The sequence below is a fragment of the Salvelinus fontinalis genome, chromosome 19 (assembly GCF_029448725.1).
Source record: "Salvelinus fontinalis isolate EN_2023a chromosome 19, ASM2944872v1, whole genome shotgun sequence".
Taxonomy (NCBI): domain Eukaryota; kingdom Metazoa; phylum Chordata; class Actinopteri; order Salmoniformes; family Salmonidae; genus Salvelinus; species Salvelinus fontinalis.
The window spans coordinates 2,880,754-2,895,719 of record NC_074683.1 but is presented as its reverse complement, the minus strand read 5'-3'; the positions used below and the strand labels follow the sequence as shown (position 1 = coordinate 2,895,719).

At 41.8% G+C, this 14,966-nt stretch overlaps 1 protein-coding gene across 2 annotated transcripts in view; it reads right to left on the bottom strand.

The window, feature by feature from the left end:
* Nucleotides 1–14,966, bottom strand: part of LOC129816152 (PTB domain-containing engulfment adapter protein 1) — a 159,485-nt gene that overhangs the window by 51,869 nt on the left and 92,650 nt on the right. For both annotated transcript variants that reach the window (XM_055870369.1, XM_055870371.1), the window contains exon 2: nucleotides 4,628–4,713. The gene's annotated coding sequence lies outside the window, so the exon portion shown is untranslated. The remainder of the gene's footprint in view (nucleotides 1–4,627; nucleotides 4,714–14,966) is intronic.

Genomic DNA, 14,966 nt, shown 5'->3' with positions numbered 1-14,966 from the left:
AAGGAAGACCCAGAGTTACCTCTGCTGCAGAGGATAAGTTCATTAGAGTTACCAGCTCAACAAATTGCAGCCCAAATAAATGCTTCAGAGTTCAAGTAACAGACACATCTCAACATCAACTGTTCAGAAGAGACTGCGTGAATCAGACCTTAATGGTCGAATTGCTGCAAGGAAACCACCACTAAAGGACACCAGTAAGAAGAGACTCGCTTGGGCAAAGAAACATGAGCAATGGACATTAGACCAGTGGAAATCTGTCCCTTGGTCTGATGAGTCCAAATTTGATATTTTGGATTCCAACCAACGTGTCTTTCTGAGATGCAGAGTAGGTGAACAGATGATCTCCGCATGTTTGGTTCCCACCGTGAAGTATGGAGGGTGAGGTGTGATGGTGCTTTGCTGGTGACACCGTCTGTGATTTATTTAGAATTCAAGGCACACTTAACCAGCATGGCTACCACAGCATTCTGTAGCGATACGCTATCCCATTTGGTGTGTGCTTAGTGGGACAATCCTTTGTTTTTCAACAGGACACTGACCCAAAAACCACCAGGTTGTGTCAGGGCTTTTTGACCAAGAGGTTGAGTGATGGAGTGCTGCATCAGGTGACCTGGCCTCCACAATCACCCGATCTCAACCTAATTGAGATGGTTTGGGATTAATTGGACTGCAGAGTGAAAGAAAAGCAGCCAACACGTGCTCAGCATATGTGGGAAATCCTTCAAGACTGTTGGAAAAGCTTAGGATGCCACCTTTCCAACTAGTCAGTTTGTCAAATTTCTGCCCTGCTAGAGCTGCCACGGTCAACTGTAAGTGCTGTTATTGTGAATAGGAAATGTCTAGGAGACATCAATGGCTCAGTCGCGAAGTGGTAGGCCACACAAGCTCACAATACAGGACCGACGAGTACTGAAGTTCGTAAAAATCGTCTGTTGCAGCATTCACTACCGAGTTCCAAACTGGCTCTGAAAGCAATGTCAAACGTTCGTCGAGTGCTTCATGAAATCGTTTTCCTTGGCCGAGCAGCCACACACAAGCCTAAGATCACCATGCGCAATTCCAAGCGTCAGTTGTAGTGGTGTAAAGCTCGTCGCCATTGGACTCTGGAGTAGTGGAAACACGTTCTCTGGAGTTATGAATTACGCTTCATTATCTGGCAGACCGAAGGACGAATCTGAGTTTGGCGGATGCCAGGATCACGCTACCTGTCCCATTTAATAGTGCCAACTGAAAAGTTTAGTGGAGGAGGTATAATGGTCTGGGGCGGTTTTTCATGGTTCTGGCTAGTCCCCTTGGTTCCAGTGAAGGGAAATCTTAACATTACATCATTCAATGACATTGTAGACAATTCTATGCTACTTTCTGGCAACAGCTTGGAGAAGGTCCTTTCCTGTTTCAGCATGACAACTCCCCTGTGCACAAAGCAAGGTCCATACAGAAATGGTGTGTCGAGATCAGTGTGAAGGCCTGACCTCAACCCCATCGAACACCATGTGTGACTCACCACCTGGATTCGGTCTTATGTAGCAAAATGTGAAATGGTGTTTTTTACATTGAATAAAAGTAGAGACTCAGAGCTACAAAATGGTATATCATACACTACATTTGAGGAACAATGGGAAAGTCATTCTGCTTTGAAAGTTGATCAACTTGTAAACTCACTTTTGAGAAAATGGCATTTGAATGTTTTGGTATCTAGTGAAGAGCTCTTCGTTGTCTACACCCATTCAGCATTGTACACACCCTCTTAAGCTTTAGCCCCACCCACCTCATTTCGCTCTCGAAGCATGCAGAGCCCACACTTGACGCTCTGGCCGATGATTTGTCTACCTCTGGATTACATGAAAACAGCCTAACCAGCTCTGCTGGCAACAATATCATTACGCTTTTTAACAGACATTTACTGACACCGGCCATATTCAATGGCCATATTAAACGTCACGTAACATTAGCTAGTACGGCCTCGTACTCAATTCTTGCTCGTACAATATGCATATTATTATTACTATTGGATAGAAAATACTCTCTAGTTTCTAAAACCGTTTGAATTATTTCTCTGAGTGAAACAGAACTCATTCTGCAGCACTTTTCCTGACCCGGAAGTTCAAAGTCTGAAATCGATGCTCTCTTCCTCTTCCTGCCTATAAATGGGCACAAGAGCTATTCGTATACATGCACGTCATACACCTTCCTCTGGGTGTCAAGAAGGCTGTGAGAGAAGAAATGAGGTGATTATCTCGATCTGGGATGGAATAAATCCTCTTGGAATGACGTGTACCCCATTTCCGGTACTCTGAAGAACGTGATTTGGACAGTGGGGTTGCCTTTTGTTTTGCTGACATTATAGGCGACTATTATTTCCGGCTTTGATTTTATTTGATACATGTCACCATATCATCGTAAAGTATGTTTTTTCAATATAGTTTCATCAGATTATTGACATTTTTTCGGGAGTTTTGCCGTGTTCCGTTCTCTTCCGTTTGTTTACATGGAGAGATCCGTGCAACCCGGCTAGCGCGCTTGCTAAATGGAGAGAGAAAGTTGCCATTCTGAATCCAAACAACGACTCATCTGGACAAAGGACACCTTGTTCAACATTCTGATGAAAGATCAGCAAAAGTAAGACCCCTTTTAAGATGTTGTTTCATATATCTGTCGTAGTCGCCGGCGCCCAAGTGTTTCTGGCTATTGTGCTAAGCTAATATAACGCTACATTTTGTTTTCGCTGTAAAACACTTAATAAATCGGAAATATTGTCTGGCATCACAAGATGCCTGTCTTTCATTTGCTGTACACTATGTATTTTTCAGAAATGTTTTATGATGAGTAATTAGGTATTTGACGTTGGTGTCTGTAAATATTATGGCTGCTTTCGGTGTAATTTCTGAATGTAGCTGCAATGTAAACTATGATTTATACCTGAAATAATCTCATTTTTCGAGAAAAAAAACATATGCTATACAATAAATATGTTATCACTGTCATCTGATGAGGTTGTTTCTTGGTTAGTGGCTATTTATATCTTTATTTGGCCGAATTTGTGATAGCTACTGATGGAGTCAAAAACTGATGGAGTAATAAAAGTGGAGTCTTTTGTTAACGTGGTTAGCTAATAGATTTACATATTTCGTCTTCCCTGTAAAACATTTTAAAAATCAGACATGTTGGCTGGATTCACGAGATGTGTACCTTTCACACACGTCACGTCACGAGCCAGCCAGCTAACGTCAGCTAGTTAAGCAACAATGAACAAAGTGCAAACAATGCCACAGTGCTGGGAGCTAACCAACCTGGTTGACTAGAAAAGCAAATGGCTTTGGGAAACAAATAACGTCAGTACACTTTATCTTGAAATGAAACTACTTTCTTTCAAAACTAGAAACGTGTAATATCTCAAAATGTAGCTAGCTAGCGCTAGACTATCTTACCTGTATACATCATCATGCATGATGAACGCGTCTCCCTCCCTGTCAGGAATGCCATACCACGGTTGCCCTTATTTTGAAGATGTAACCCGGAGACAGGTGTTTTCTCCATCTCTTTAGCCATCATACTCTAATTCCACTGATTTCAAAACTTGATCCTCCAGAAAGTGGAGAGCAACACTTATGCAGCTCCACTACACAATATATATTTCTTAAAAGCCATGTTCAACAGCATTACCAACACAGACTGACGAGCTCAAATAGACAGAAGCCGTCAATATGGCAGATCAATCCAAAATCCTCTCTCGGCATGTCCAGGCCACTCATTATCTCAGCCAATCATGGCTAGTGGGAAGGTTGCTAACTTTTTCTGTGGCTTAACCAACAAGTCTCGTAATTTAATACTTTTATTCGTATTTACAGATGGCATACAGGTTTGTTATTAAGGCACATGAAAGTTCACATGTTCGAGAAGGCATTTCTGCCCAAAAAAACATTTTGATAAAAGAATATTAGGATGCGCTGTCTGTCCCCACCTCAGCGTTGATGATTGATCATGCAGATATAAGAGAGAAGGCCGTAGAGAAGCCAGATTTAGACATCACATATAGGCTAATTTAACAGTTCAATTTCACATCATGCTGTTCATTGAAATCATTTATTATACTTTACTGGTTTCTCACAGTTATTTATCCCGGGAAAAGGATGTTGGTTTGGCCGAGAAATCTCTTTAAATCTCGGATACCCGGTTACTGCTATTCAACATTAGCTGAGCTGCCTGGTGGGTGAGACCTTTATCTGACTCGTGTCATTATTACGATGCCTTAGTGATGGCCGGAGACCTTGAGACCGGACTGCAGGGGAGGGCTTGCTGGACAGACAATTGAGCCATGACTAAGGTTGGAGAAGTTGAACAATCCTTCTTAATAGTTTACCTCCTGGGCTAGCAATTTGCTTTGTGCTCACATAAACAAAAAAGAAAAGTAGTATCCCCTTGTGATTTCTAATAACAGTATGTGGGATAAAAATAATAATATTAAAAGCTACAAATACATTCCAGCGGTGCCTCCAATTTTGTTACCCACTCTATGAGCTGTTTTGTAACACCAAGCACATAAAGATTGCTTTGGAAGCTCCTCGGGTGAGCTAGATTTGAAGATGAGCAGTAATCCGACAGCTCCACAGCGGATAAGGTGCCTTACCGATAATTTTGATTGTGAACGACCAGGATCCTCTGTTGGGCCTCACTCATCTAATGGCCTCAGAATTTTCATGAGTGCTGTGTCTTCTGTGGGGGAAGAAGAGAAAGAGAAGAAAGGTTAGTCCTACAGCATTGAGGCTTTGGGAATACTGAATTGATTCTGTACCATCATCTGCCATTGGTCGATACCACACAAGAACAAGAGAATATAGCCTATATAAACAAAAAAGTGCAGATCTTTTTGAAAACAACAGTTTGAGTTGGTTATCCAGCTGAAACCTGTAGATTCTGGTAATGTTTAAATAGCCCCCTGTGTCAAATACCTCAGAAAAAAACTGACAGACATACAGGACATACAGGCATACAGGACATACAGGACATACAGGCATACAGGACATACAGGCATACAGGACATACAGGACATACAGGCATACAGGACATACAGTACATACAGGCATACAGGCATACAGGACATACAGGCATACAGGACATACAGGCATACAGGACATACAGGACATACAGGCATACAGGACATACAGGCCATACAGGCATACAGGACATACAGGACATACAGGCATACAGGACATACAGGACATACAGGACATACAGGACATACAGGACATACAGGACATACAGGCATACAGGACATACAGGACATACAGGCATACAGGACATACAGGACATACAGGACATACAGACATACAGCACATACAGGACATACAGGCATACAGGACATACAGGACATACAGACATACAGGACATACAGGACATACAGACATACAGCACATACAGGACATACAGGCATACAGGACATACAGGCATACAGGACATACAGGCATACATGACATACAGGACATACAGGACATACAGGACATACAGGACATACAGGCATACAGGACATACAGGACATACAGGACATACAGTGCCTTCAGAAATATGCACACCTCTTTTCTTTTTCCACATTCTGTTGTGTTACAGCTTGAATTTAAAATAGATTAAATTGTGATTGTGTGGCACTGGCCATCACACAATATCCCATAATGTCAAAGTGGAATTATGTTTTTAGAAATAAAACACATAAAATAATGAAAAGCTGAAATGTCTTGAGTCCATAAGCATTCAACCCCTTTATTATGGTAAACCTAAATAATTTCAGGAGTAACAAAGTTACATAATATGTTTCATGGACTCCCTCTGTGTGAAATAATAGTGTGTAACAGGAATTTTGTATGACTACTTCATCTCTGTACCCCACACATCTGTAAGGTCCCTCAGTTGAACATTGAATTTCAAACACAGATTCAACCACAAAAACCAGGGAAGATTGTCCAATGCCTCGCAAAGAAGGGCACCTATTGCTAGATGGGTAAAAAAAAGAAGTAATATCCCTTTGAGAGTTTAATGGCTGTGATAGGAGAAAAATGAGGATGTACACTATATACACAAGTATGTGGACACCCCTTCAAATTAGTGGATTTGGCAATTTCAGCCACACCTTTTGCCGACAGGTTTATAAACTCTAGCACACAGCCATACAATCTCCATAGACAAACATTGGCAGTAGAATGGCCTTACTGAAGTGCTCAGTTACTTTCAACGTTGGACCGTCATAGGATGCCACCTTTCCAACAAGTCGTCATATTTCAGCCCTGCTAGAGCTTCCATGGTCAACTGTAAGTGCTGTTATTGTGAAATGGAAATGCAGCCGCGAAGTGGTGGGCCACACAAGCTCACAGAATGAGACTGTCAAGTGCTGAAGTGAGTGATGAGTAAAAATCGTCTGTCCTCGGTTGTGCCAACTGTACAGTTTGGTGGAGGTTGAATAATGATTTGGGGCTGTTTTTCAGGGTTTGGGCTAGGCCCCTTAGTTCCAGTGAAGGGAAATCTTAACGCTACAGCATACAATGACATTCTAGACGATGCTGTGCTTCCAACTATGTAGCAAAAGTTTGGGGAAGGCCTTTTCCTGTTTTAGCATGACAATGTCCCCGTGCACAAAGCGAGTTCCGCACAGAAATGGTTTGTCAAGATCGGTGTGGAAGAACTTGGCTAGCTTGCACAGAGCCATGACCTCAACCCCATTGAACACCTTTGGGATAAATTGGAACGGCGACTGCGAGCCAGGTCTAATCACTCAACATTAGTGGAAGCACAGAATATAAATATTCCAAAACATGTATCTTGTTTGCAACAAGGCACTAAAGTAATACTGCAAAAAAATGTGTCAAAGCAATTCACTTTTGAGTACAAAGTGTTATGTTTGGGGCAAATCCTGCACAACACATTACTGAGTATTACTTTCCATATTTTCAAGCATATTGTGGCTGCAACATATGGGTATGCTTGTAATCGTTAAAAACTGGGGAGTTTTCAATCTGCTTTCCACCAGACACTGGGAGATTAACTTCTTATGGCTGCAGGGCGGTGCCGGTACACTTATGACAACAGCCACTTCAAGTGCAGGGCGCGAAATTCAAAAGATATTTTTTTAAATATTTAACTTTCACACATTAACAAGTCCAATACAGCAAATGAAAGGTACACATCTTGTGAATCCAGCCAACATGTCCGATTTTTAAAATGTTTTACAGCGAAAACAACACGTATATTTATGTTAGCTCACCACCAAATATAAAAAACATAACTAAAAAATACATGTTGTATAGGAAATGATAGATCCATTAGTTCTTAATGAAATCGCAGTGTTAGAATTCTAAAAAATAACTTCATTACGACATCCAGCTTCGGTATAGCTGAGTACCCCAAAGTTGGGAGCCGGCGACTAGTTCACATGCACGACAGATATATGAAACAGCATCATAAAATGTTTCTTACTTTTGGTGATCTTCCATCAGAATGTTGGACAAGGTGTCCTTTGTGAAGAACAATCGTTGTTTGGATTTAGAACGTTCATTTTCCCTCTCGATTTAGCAAGCGCACTAGCCAAGTGGCACGAATCGCTCCATCGTCAACAAAGTCAGAGAACGGAACACGGCAAAACTCCTGAAAAATGTTCAATAATCTGATGAAACTATATTGAAAAAACATACTTTACGATGATATGGTCACATGTATCAAATAAAATCAAAGCCGGAGATAGTAGTCGCCTATAACGGCAGCTAAACAGAAGGCAAATCCAGGTACCGCCTCGCGCTCTCCAGAAAATAGGAAATGGGGACACGTCATACAAAGAGCTTGTATTCCACTTCAGACCAAGATAAACACTAAATTGCTTCTCTCGCCGCCTCTTGACATCCAGGGGAAGGTGTATGACGTGCATGTATACTCATACGTATCATGCCCATTTATAGGCAGGAAGTAGAACAGAGCATCGATTTCAGACTTTCCACTTCCTGGTCAGGAAGTTTGTGCCAAATGAGTTCTGTTTGACTCACAGATATAATTCAAACGGTTTTAGAAACTAGAGAGTGTTTTCTATCCAATAGTAATAATAATATGCATATTGTACGAGCAACAATTGAGTACGAGGCCGTTTGAAATGGGCACCTTTTATCTGGCTACTCAATACTGCCCCTGCAGCCCAAACAGGTTAATTCACCTTTCAGCAGGTCAATAACCTAAAACACAAGGCCAAATATACACTGGCCAAATATACACCAAGAAGACAGTGAATTTTCCCGAGTTAAAGTTTTGACTTAAATCTGCTTAAAAAATGTTGGCAAGACCTGAAAATAGTTTTGCCACTGCCAAATTTACCTGAATGTCAAGCTCTGCATATGTTCTTGGCCTAGAATAGTGGTAATGCACCGTCCTACTTCACAGTCACATATTCTGAAATTAATATTTCAATATTCAGTTGAACAGTTACATGGTTTATACCCCTAAGTTGGAAAAAGTTAAGGTTTTGCTTCAGTGCTGACATGCTATACATTTCACAACCAAGCCATATAGTTTGAAATTCAAGTTTCAAGTTGTAGAACTATTTGAGGGCCTCATTTGTTCAAATGAGACTTTAGTATCTCAATACTGCCTAGGGACTGATGGAGACCTCCAACACATCTGCTATTCAGCAGCTGCTTGTGTGTGAACAGAAGGAGCCTGCAGCATAGACATACCCAAAACTTCTACAGGGAGACATTGTTAATGCATTGTCCTAGGGCCCTCTCCCTGGCTGCTTCATTGGTCCTGCCGCAGTCATCACATTCACAGACCCTCCAGCTAGCGGGACAGTGCGACTTAAATGTGAATCTGGCAGACCATGGTTTCTTGTCGGCAGGAAATAATAAGGCGTAATGTTGCACGAGAACAAATCACATAGTTCTAAATGCAAGCCCTGCTGAGCCAAGGCGAGCACCTTTCAGAGACGCTTTTAAATCCATTATGAGAATAGACCACCTGGGAGCAGAAGGGGGTTACAATTTCTAACAGAAACATGGATTAAAAGAACAAAAAATGCAGTTGGGTAAGTCTCTTTAGAAAATATAGGCAGTATGTGCATAGAATACTCTTAATGAAGAACGACACAGCAACACGATGAGAGTATTGCAACTACAACCGCCAACTTGAAACTGTAGAAATAGAGTATCAAAACCGGATCCCCATAGTCCTTAGATGAGTTCCTTGAACATAGCAAAAGTCATTGGCAACAAGCCAATATTCCTACTCGGTGCAAGGTATCCATCTTTGTGTATTTGTGTAAGTGTAGTATGAAAACCCCACAGGGACTTACATATGCAGGGCCAGCAGCACACTGGCTTTAAAAATACATGTTGGAAAAAAGTTATTTCCCTTTCATCTCATTCTCATACATTGGGAAAGTGTTTCTCCTGCTGTTCTTTACATTCCAAAAGGTGTTAGACGTGATGTGGCAACATCGGTTACTCTTCCAAGCATCTGGACAGGTTTGTGTGTTCGAGCCCCAGCAGCAGCTCCACTGCCTGAGGGCTGCTGCCGGGGGTAGATAAGAGGCTGAGGCAGAGCTAGGCAGGCCATCCTTTAGCCAGCTCATCTCCTGAGGGGAAGACCCCGGGCCTGCACTGTCAGGGTCCTACTAGTGTGGAGGGGGACCAAGCATTCTAAAATACACCACAACACTTACTGGAAGCTAGCTGAGGCTAAAACTGGCATCATATGCATTACTGTTGCCAATTATAAAAACATGACAAAAGTCAACCCATAAAACCATTGAAAATACACTGTTGTATAAAGCAATGTTGATCAGATGCAGATGTATCGACTCCAAGCCCCAGGAATTTATAAATAGCTTATGCTGTTTTCTTTTTTTATAGTAGCAAATAAAACTATACTGACGATGAATAAAACAGCTTTTAAAGCACTGAGGGACAGTATGCGTGAAGACAAAGCAATGTGCGAAACAATATGCTGCATGGAAAACCATTCTCGAGCCTTCACAAATTCCTCCCAACCTGGGACCACAGAGGCTTTATAAAATGCATACTTTCACCATGCAAAACAAGTAGCCAATCTGTGGTGAAACGTAATCTACTTAAATTACTACTACCAAGTCAACAGGAGGATCGAGCAGTCATATTGCGTGTATCACACATTACCTTTAAAGATATTAGCTCAACCCCCTGCTCCACTCGAGACTGCTCTTCTAAAGCCAAGGTATGCTACACAACCCATTGCATCGCTCTTGCATGCATTAGAAAAGAGTGGGTTTAAACAGAGGTATGGGCCGCACTGCGACCTCCCTGACCCATTTAAAAGATCATTGATTTAATATGTCAACTGCAGTCAAGAGAGGTTGGACTGTAATTCCATGGGAGCAAAGTAGAATTAATCCGACTCAATCCTTCAATTGCAGACAGCGACCCAACAGATTTGTGTTATTGATTAAACACTACCTGCACTCTTTAATTTAGAATCAACAGAGCTGCCCATGCATGCTGCTAGTTCCAACAGTGTTCTCCTCTCCCACTGTGTTTAATGTGCAAAACTACAGTAAACATTTTTGCCCGAAGCTTGTGGCGAACTGGATATTGCAAACTGAATGCTAAAAAGATGGATGCTCCATAGGTAAACATAAAACTACTGGCATATACAGTACATCAAACATTTTACTTGATTAGCTAAATGATTTGCTAAATGACACATACTGAACTGAACTATCTATGTTATGTAAATTGGGTGAATGGCAAAACACTGAAACGCATGCTGCTTGATCAAATCAAATCAAATGTTACTTGTCACTTGTGCTGAATACAACAGGTGTAGACTTTACATTGAAATGCTTACAGTGGCTTGCGAAAGTATTCACCCCCTTGGCATTTTACCTATTTTGTTGCCTTACAACATGAAATTAAAATAGATTTTTGGGGGGGTTTGTATCATTTGATTTATACAACATGCCTACTACCACTTTGAAGATGCAACATATTTTTTATTGTGACACAATAAAGAAATAAGACAAAAAAACTGAAAACTTGAGTGTGAATAACTATTCACCCCCCCCCAAAGTCAATACTTTGTAGAGCCACCTTTTCCAGCAATTACAGCTGCAAGTATCTTGGGGTATGTCTCTATAAGCTTGACACATCTAGCCACTGGGATTTTTGGCCATTCTTCAAGGCAAAACTGCTCCAGCTCCCACAAGTTGGATGGGTTCCGCTGGTGTACAGCACTATTTAAGTAATACAACAGATTCTCCATTGGATTGAGGTCTGGCCTTTGACTAGGCCATTCCAATACATATAAATGTTTCCTCTTAAACCACTCGAGTGTTGCTTTAGCAGTATGCTTAGGGTCATTGTCCTGCTGGAAGGTGAACCTCCGTCCCAGTCTCAAATCTCTGGAAGACTGAAACCGGTTTCCCTCAAGAATTTCCCTCTATTTAGCGCCATGCATCATTCCTTCAATTCTGACCAGTTTCCCAGTCCCTGCCGATGAAAAACATCTACACAACATGATACTGCCACCACCATGCTTCACAGTGTGGATGGTGTTCTCGAGGTGATGAGAGGTGTTGGTATTGCACCAGACATAGCGTTTTCCTTGATGGCCAAAAAGTTCAATTTTAGTCTCATCTGACCAGAGTACCTTCTTCCATATGTTTGGGGAGTCTCCCACATGCCTTTCGACGATCACCAAACGTGTTTGGTTATTTTTTTCTGGCCACTCTTCTGTAAAGCCCAGCTCTGTGGAGAGTACGGCTTTAAGTGGTCCGATGGACAGATACTCCAATCTCCGCTGTGGAGCTTTGCAGCTCCTTCAGGGTGATCCTCTCTTGGCAGGTTTGTGGTGGTGCCATATTCTTTCCATTTTTTAATAATGGATTTCATATATGGATTGGTGCTCCGTGGGGATGTTCAAAGTTTCTGATATTTTTTTATAACCCAACCCTGATCTGTACTACTCCAAAGCGTTGTCCCTGACCTGTTTGGAGAGCTCCTTGGTCTTCATGGTGCCGCTTGCTTGGTGGTGCCCCTTGCTTAGTGAGTTGCAGACTCTGGGGCCTTTCAGAACAGGTGTACATATACTGAGATCACGTGACACTTAGATTGCACACTGGTGGACTTTATTTAACTAATTATGTGACTTCTGAAGGTAATTGGTTGCACCAGATCTTATTTAGGGGTTTAATAGCAAAGGGGGTGGATACATATGCATGAACCAATTTTCCGTTCATTTTTATTTTTATTGTTTGAAACAAGTAATTTTTTTCATTTCACCTTACCAATTTGGACTATTTTGTGTATGTCCATTATATGAAATCCATATAAAAAATCTATTTAAATTACAGGTTGTAATGCAACAAAATAGGAAAAACGCCAAGGGGGATGAATACTTTTGCCAGGCACTGTACATACAAGCACTTAACCAACAATTCAGTTAAGAAAAATTTGTGTTAAGTAAAAAAATTTAAGTAACAAACAATTAAAGAGCAGCTGAAAAATAACAGAGTTATAGTGAATATGCATAGATAATAAACAGAGAGTAGCAGCAGTGTAAAAGAGGGGGAGGGGGGGGGCAATGCAAATAGTCTGGGTAGCCATTTGATTAGCTGTTCAGGAATCTTATGGCTTGGGTGTAGAAGATGTTAAGAAGTCTTTTGGACGTAGACTTGGCACTCCGTGCGGAAGCAGAGAAAACACTCTATGACTAGGGTGGCTGGAGTCTTTGACAATTGTTAGGGTCTTCCTCTTACACCGCCTAGCATAGAGGTCCTGGATCGCAGGAAGCTTGGCCCCAGTGATGTACTGGGCCGTACACACTACCCTCTGTACCAGGGGGTATCATTTTGTCCATGTGGGAAAGGGCATTGTGGAGTGCAATAGAGATTGCATTATCTGTGGATCTGTTGGGGCGGTATGCAAATTGGAGTGGATCTAGGATTTCTGGGATAATGGTGTTGATGTGAGCCATGACCAGCCTTCCAAAGCATTTCTTGGCTAAAGATGTGAGTGCTACGGGTCGGTCGTCATTTAGGTAGTATTACTTGCCTCAAAGCGAGCATAGACTTAATGTAGCTCGTCTGGTAGGCTTGTGTCACTGGGCAGCTCTCGGCTGTGCTTCCTTTTGTAGTCTGTAATAGTTTGCATGCCCTGCCACATCCGACGAACGTCGGAGTCAGTGAAGTACATTTCAATCCTAGTCCTGTATTGATGCTTGCCTGTTTGATGGTTTGTCAGGGGGCATAACGAGATTTCTTGTAAGCTTCCTGGTTTCTTGTAAGCTTCCTTGAAAGCGGCAGCTCTTACCCTTTAGCTCAGTGCGGATGTTGCCTGTAATCCATGGCTTCTGGTTGGGGTATGTACCTACAGTCACTGTAGGGAAAACGTCAACGATCCATTTATTGATGAAAACACTGACTGACGTGGTGTACCCCTCAATGCCATCGGAAGAATCCTGGAACATATTCCAGTCTGTGCTAGCAAAACAGTCCTGTAGCTCAGCATCTGCTTCATCTGACCACTTTTTTATTGAGTGAGTCACTGGTGCTTCCTGCTTTAGTTTTTGCTTGTAAGCAGGAATCAGGAGGATAAAATGATGGTCAGATTTGCCAAATGGAGGGTGAGGGAGAGCTTTGTACGCTTCTCTGTGTGTGGAGTAAAAGTAGTCAAGAGTTTTGTTCCCTCTGGTTGCACATTTAACATGTAACTGTATCCTTGAAAAAAGTATTCCTGCAATTGCAACCACGGGCCAAATAAAGTTTAAAACTAAAGAAAAAGCACAGTGATAAACTGATCAAAGCAGGTAATTCCTAACTGTCTTGTAATCTAAGGGTTTCAAAACCTTAGTTAAACCTGTTCCTTGAAATAAAATGTGAACATCTGTTTAAAAATAATAATAATAATTTCACCTTTATTTATTATTATTATTTAACCAGGGAGGCTAGTTGAGAACAAGTTCTCATTTACAACTGTGACCTGGCCAAGATAAAGCAAAGCAGTGCAACATAAACAACAACACAGAGTTACACATGGAATAAACAAACATGCAGTCAATAATACAGTAGAAAAAGTCTATATACAGTTTGTGCAAATGAGGTAGGATAAGGGAGGTAAGGCAATAAATAGGCCATAGTGGCGAAATAATTACAATATAGCAATTAAACACTGGAGTGATAGATGTGCAGAAGATGAGTGTGCAAGTAGAGATACTGGGGTGCAAAGGAGCAAAATAAATGAAGTAAATAACAGTTTGGGGGATGAGGTAGTTGGATGTGCTATTTACAGATGGGCTATGTACAGGTGCAGTGATCTGTGAGCTGCTCTGACAGCTGGTGCTTAAAGTTAGTGAGGGAGATATGAATCTCCAGTTTCAGTGATTTTTGCAGTTTGTTCCAGTCATTGGCAGCAGAGAACTGGAAGGAAAGGTGGCCAAAGGGGGAATTGGCTTTGGGGGTGACCAGTGAGATATACCTGCTGGAGTGCGTGCTACGGGTGGGTGCTGCTATGGTGACCAGTGAGCTGAGAAATGGCGGAGCTTTACCTAGCAAAGACTTATAGATGATCTGGAGCCAGTGGGTTTGGCGACGAATATGAAGCGAGGGCCAGCCAACGAGAGCAGGTTGCAGTGGTGGGTAGTATATGGGGCTTTGGTGACAAAACGGATGGCACTATGATAGACTGCATCCAATTTGCTGAGTAGAGTGTTGGAGGCTATTTTGTAAATGACATCGCTGAAGTCAAGGATCGGTAGGATAGTCAGTTTTACGAGGGTATGTTTGGCAGCATGATGGAAGGATGCTTTGTTGCGAAATAGGAAGCCGATTCTAGATTTAATTTTGGATTGGAGATGCTTAATGTGAGTCTGGAAGGACAGTTTACAGTCTAACCAGACACCTAGGTATTTGTAGTTGTCCACATATTATAAGTCAGAACTGTCCAGAGTAGTGATGCTGGACGGGCAGGCAG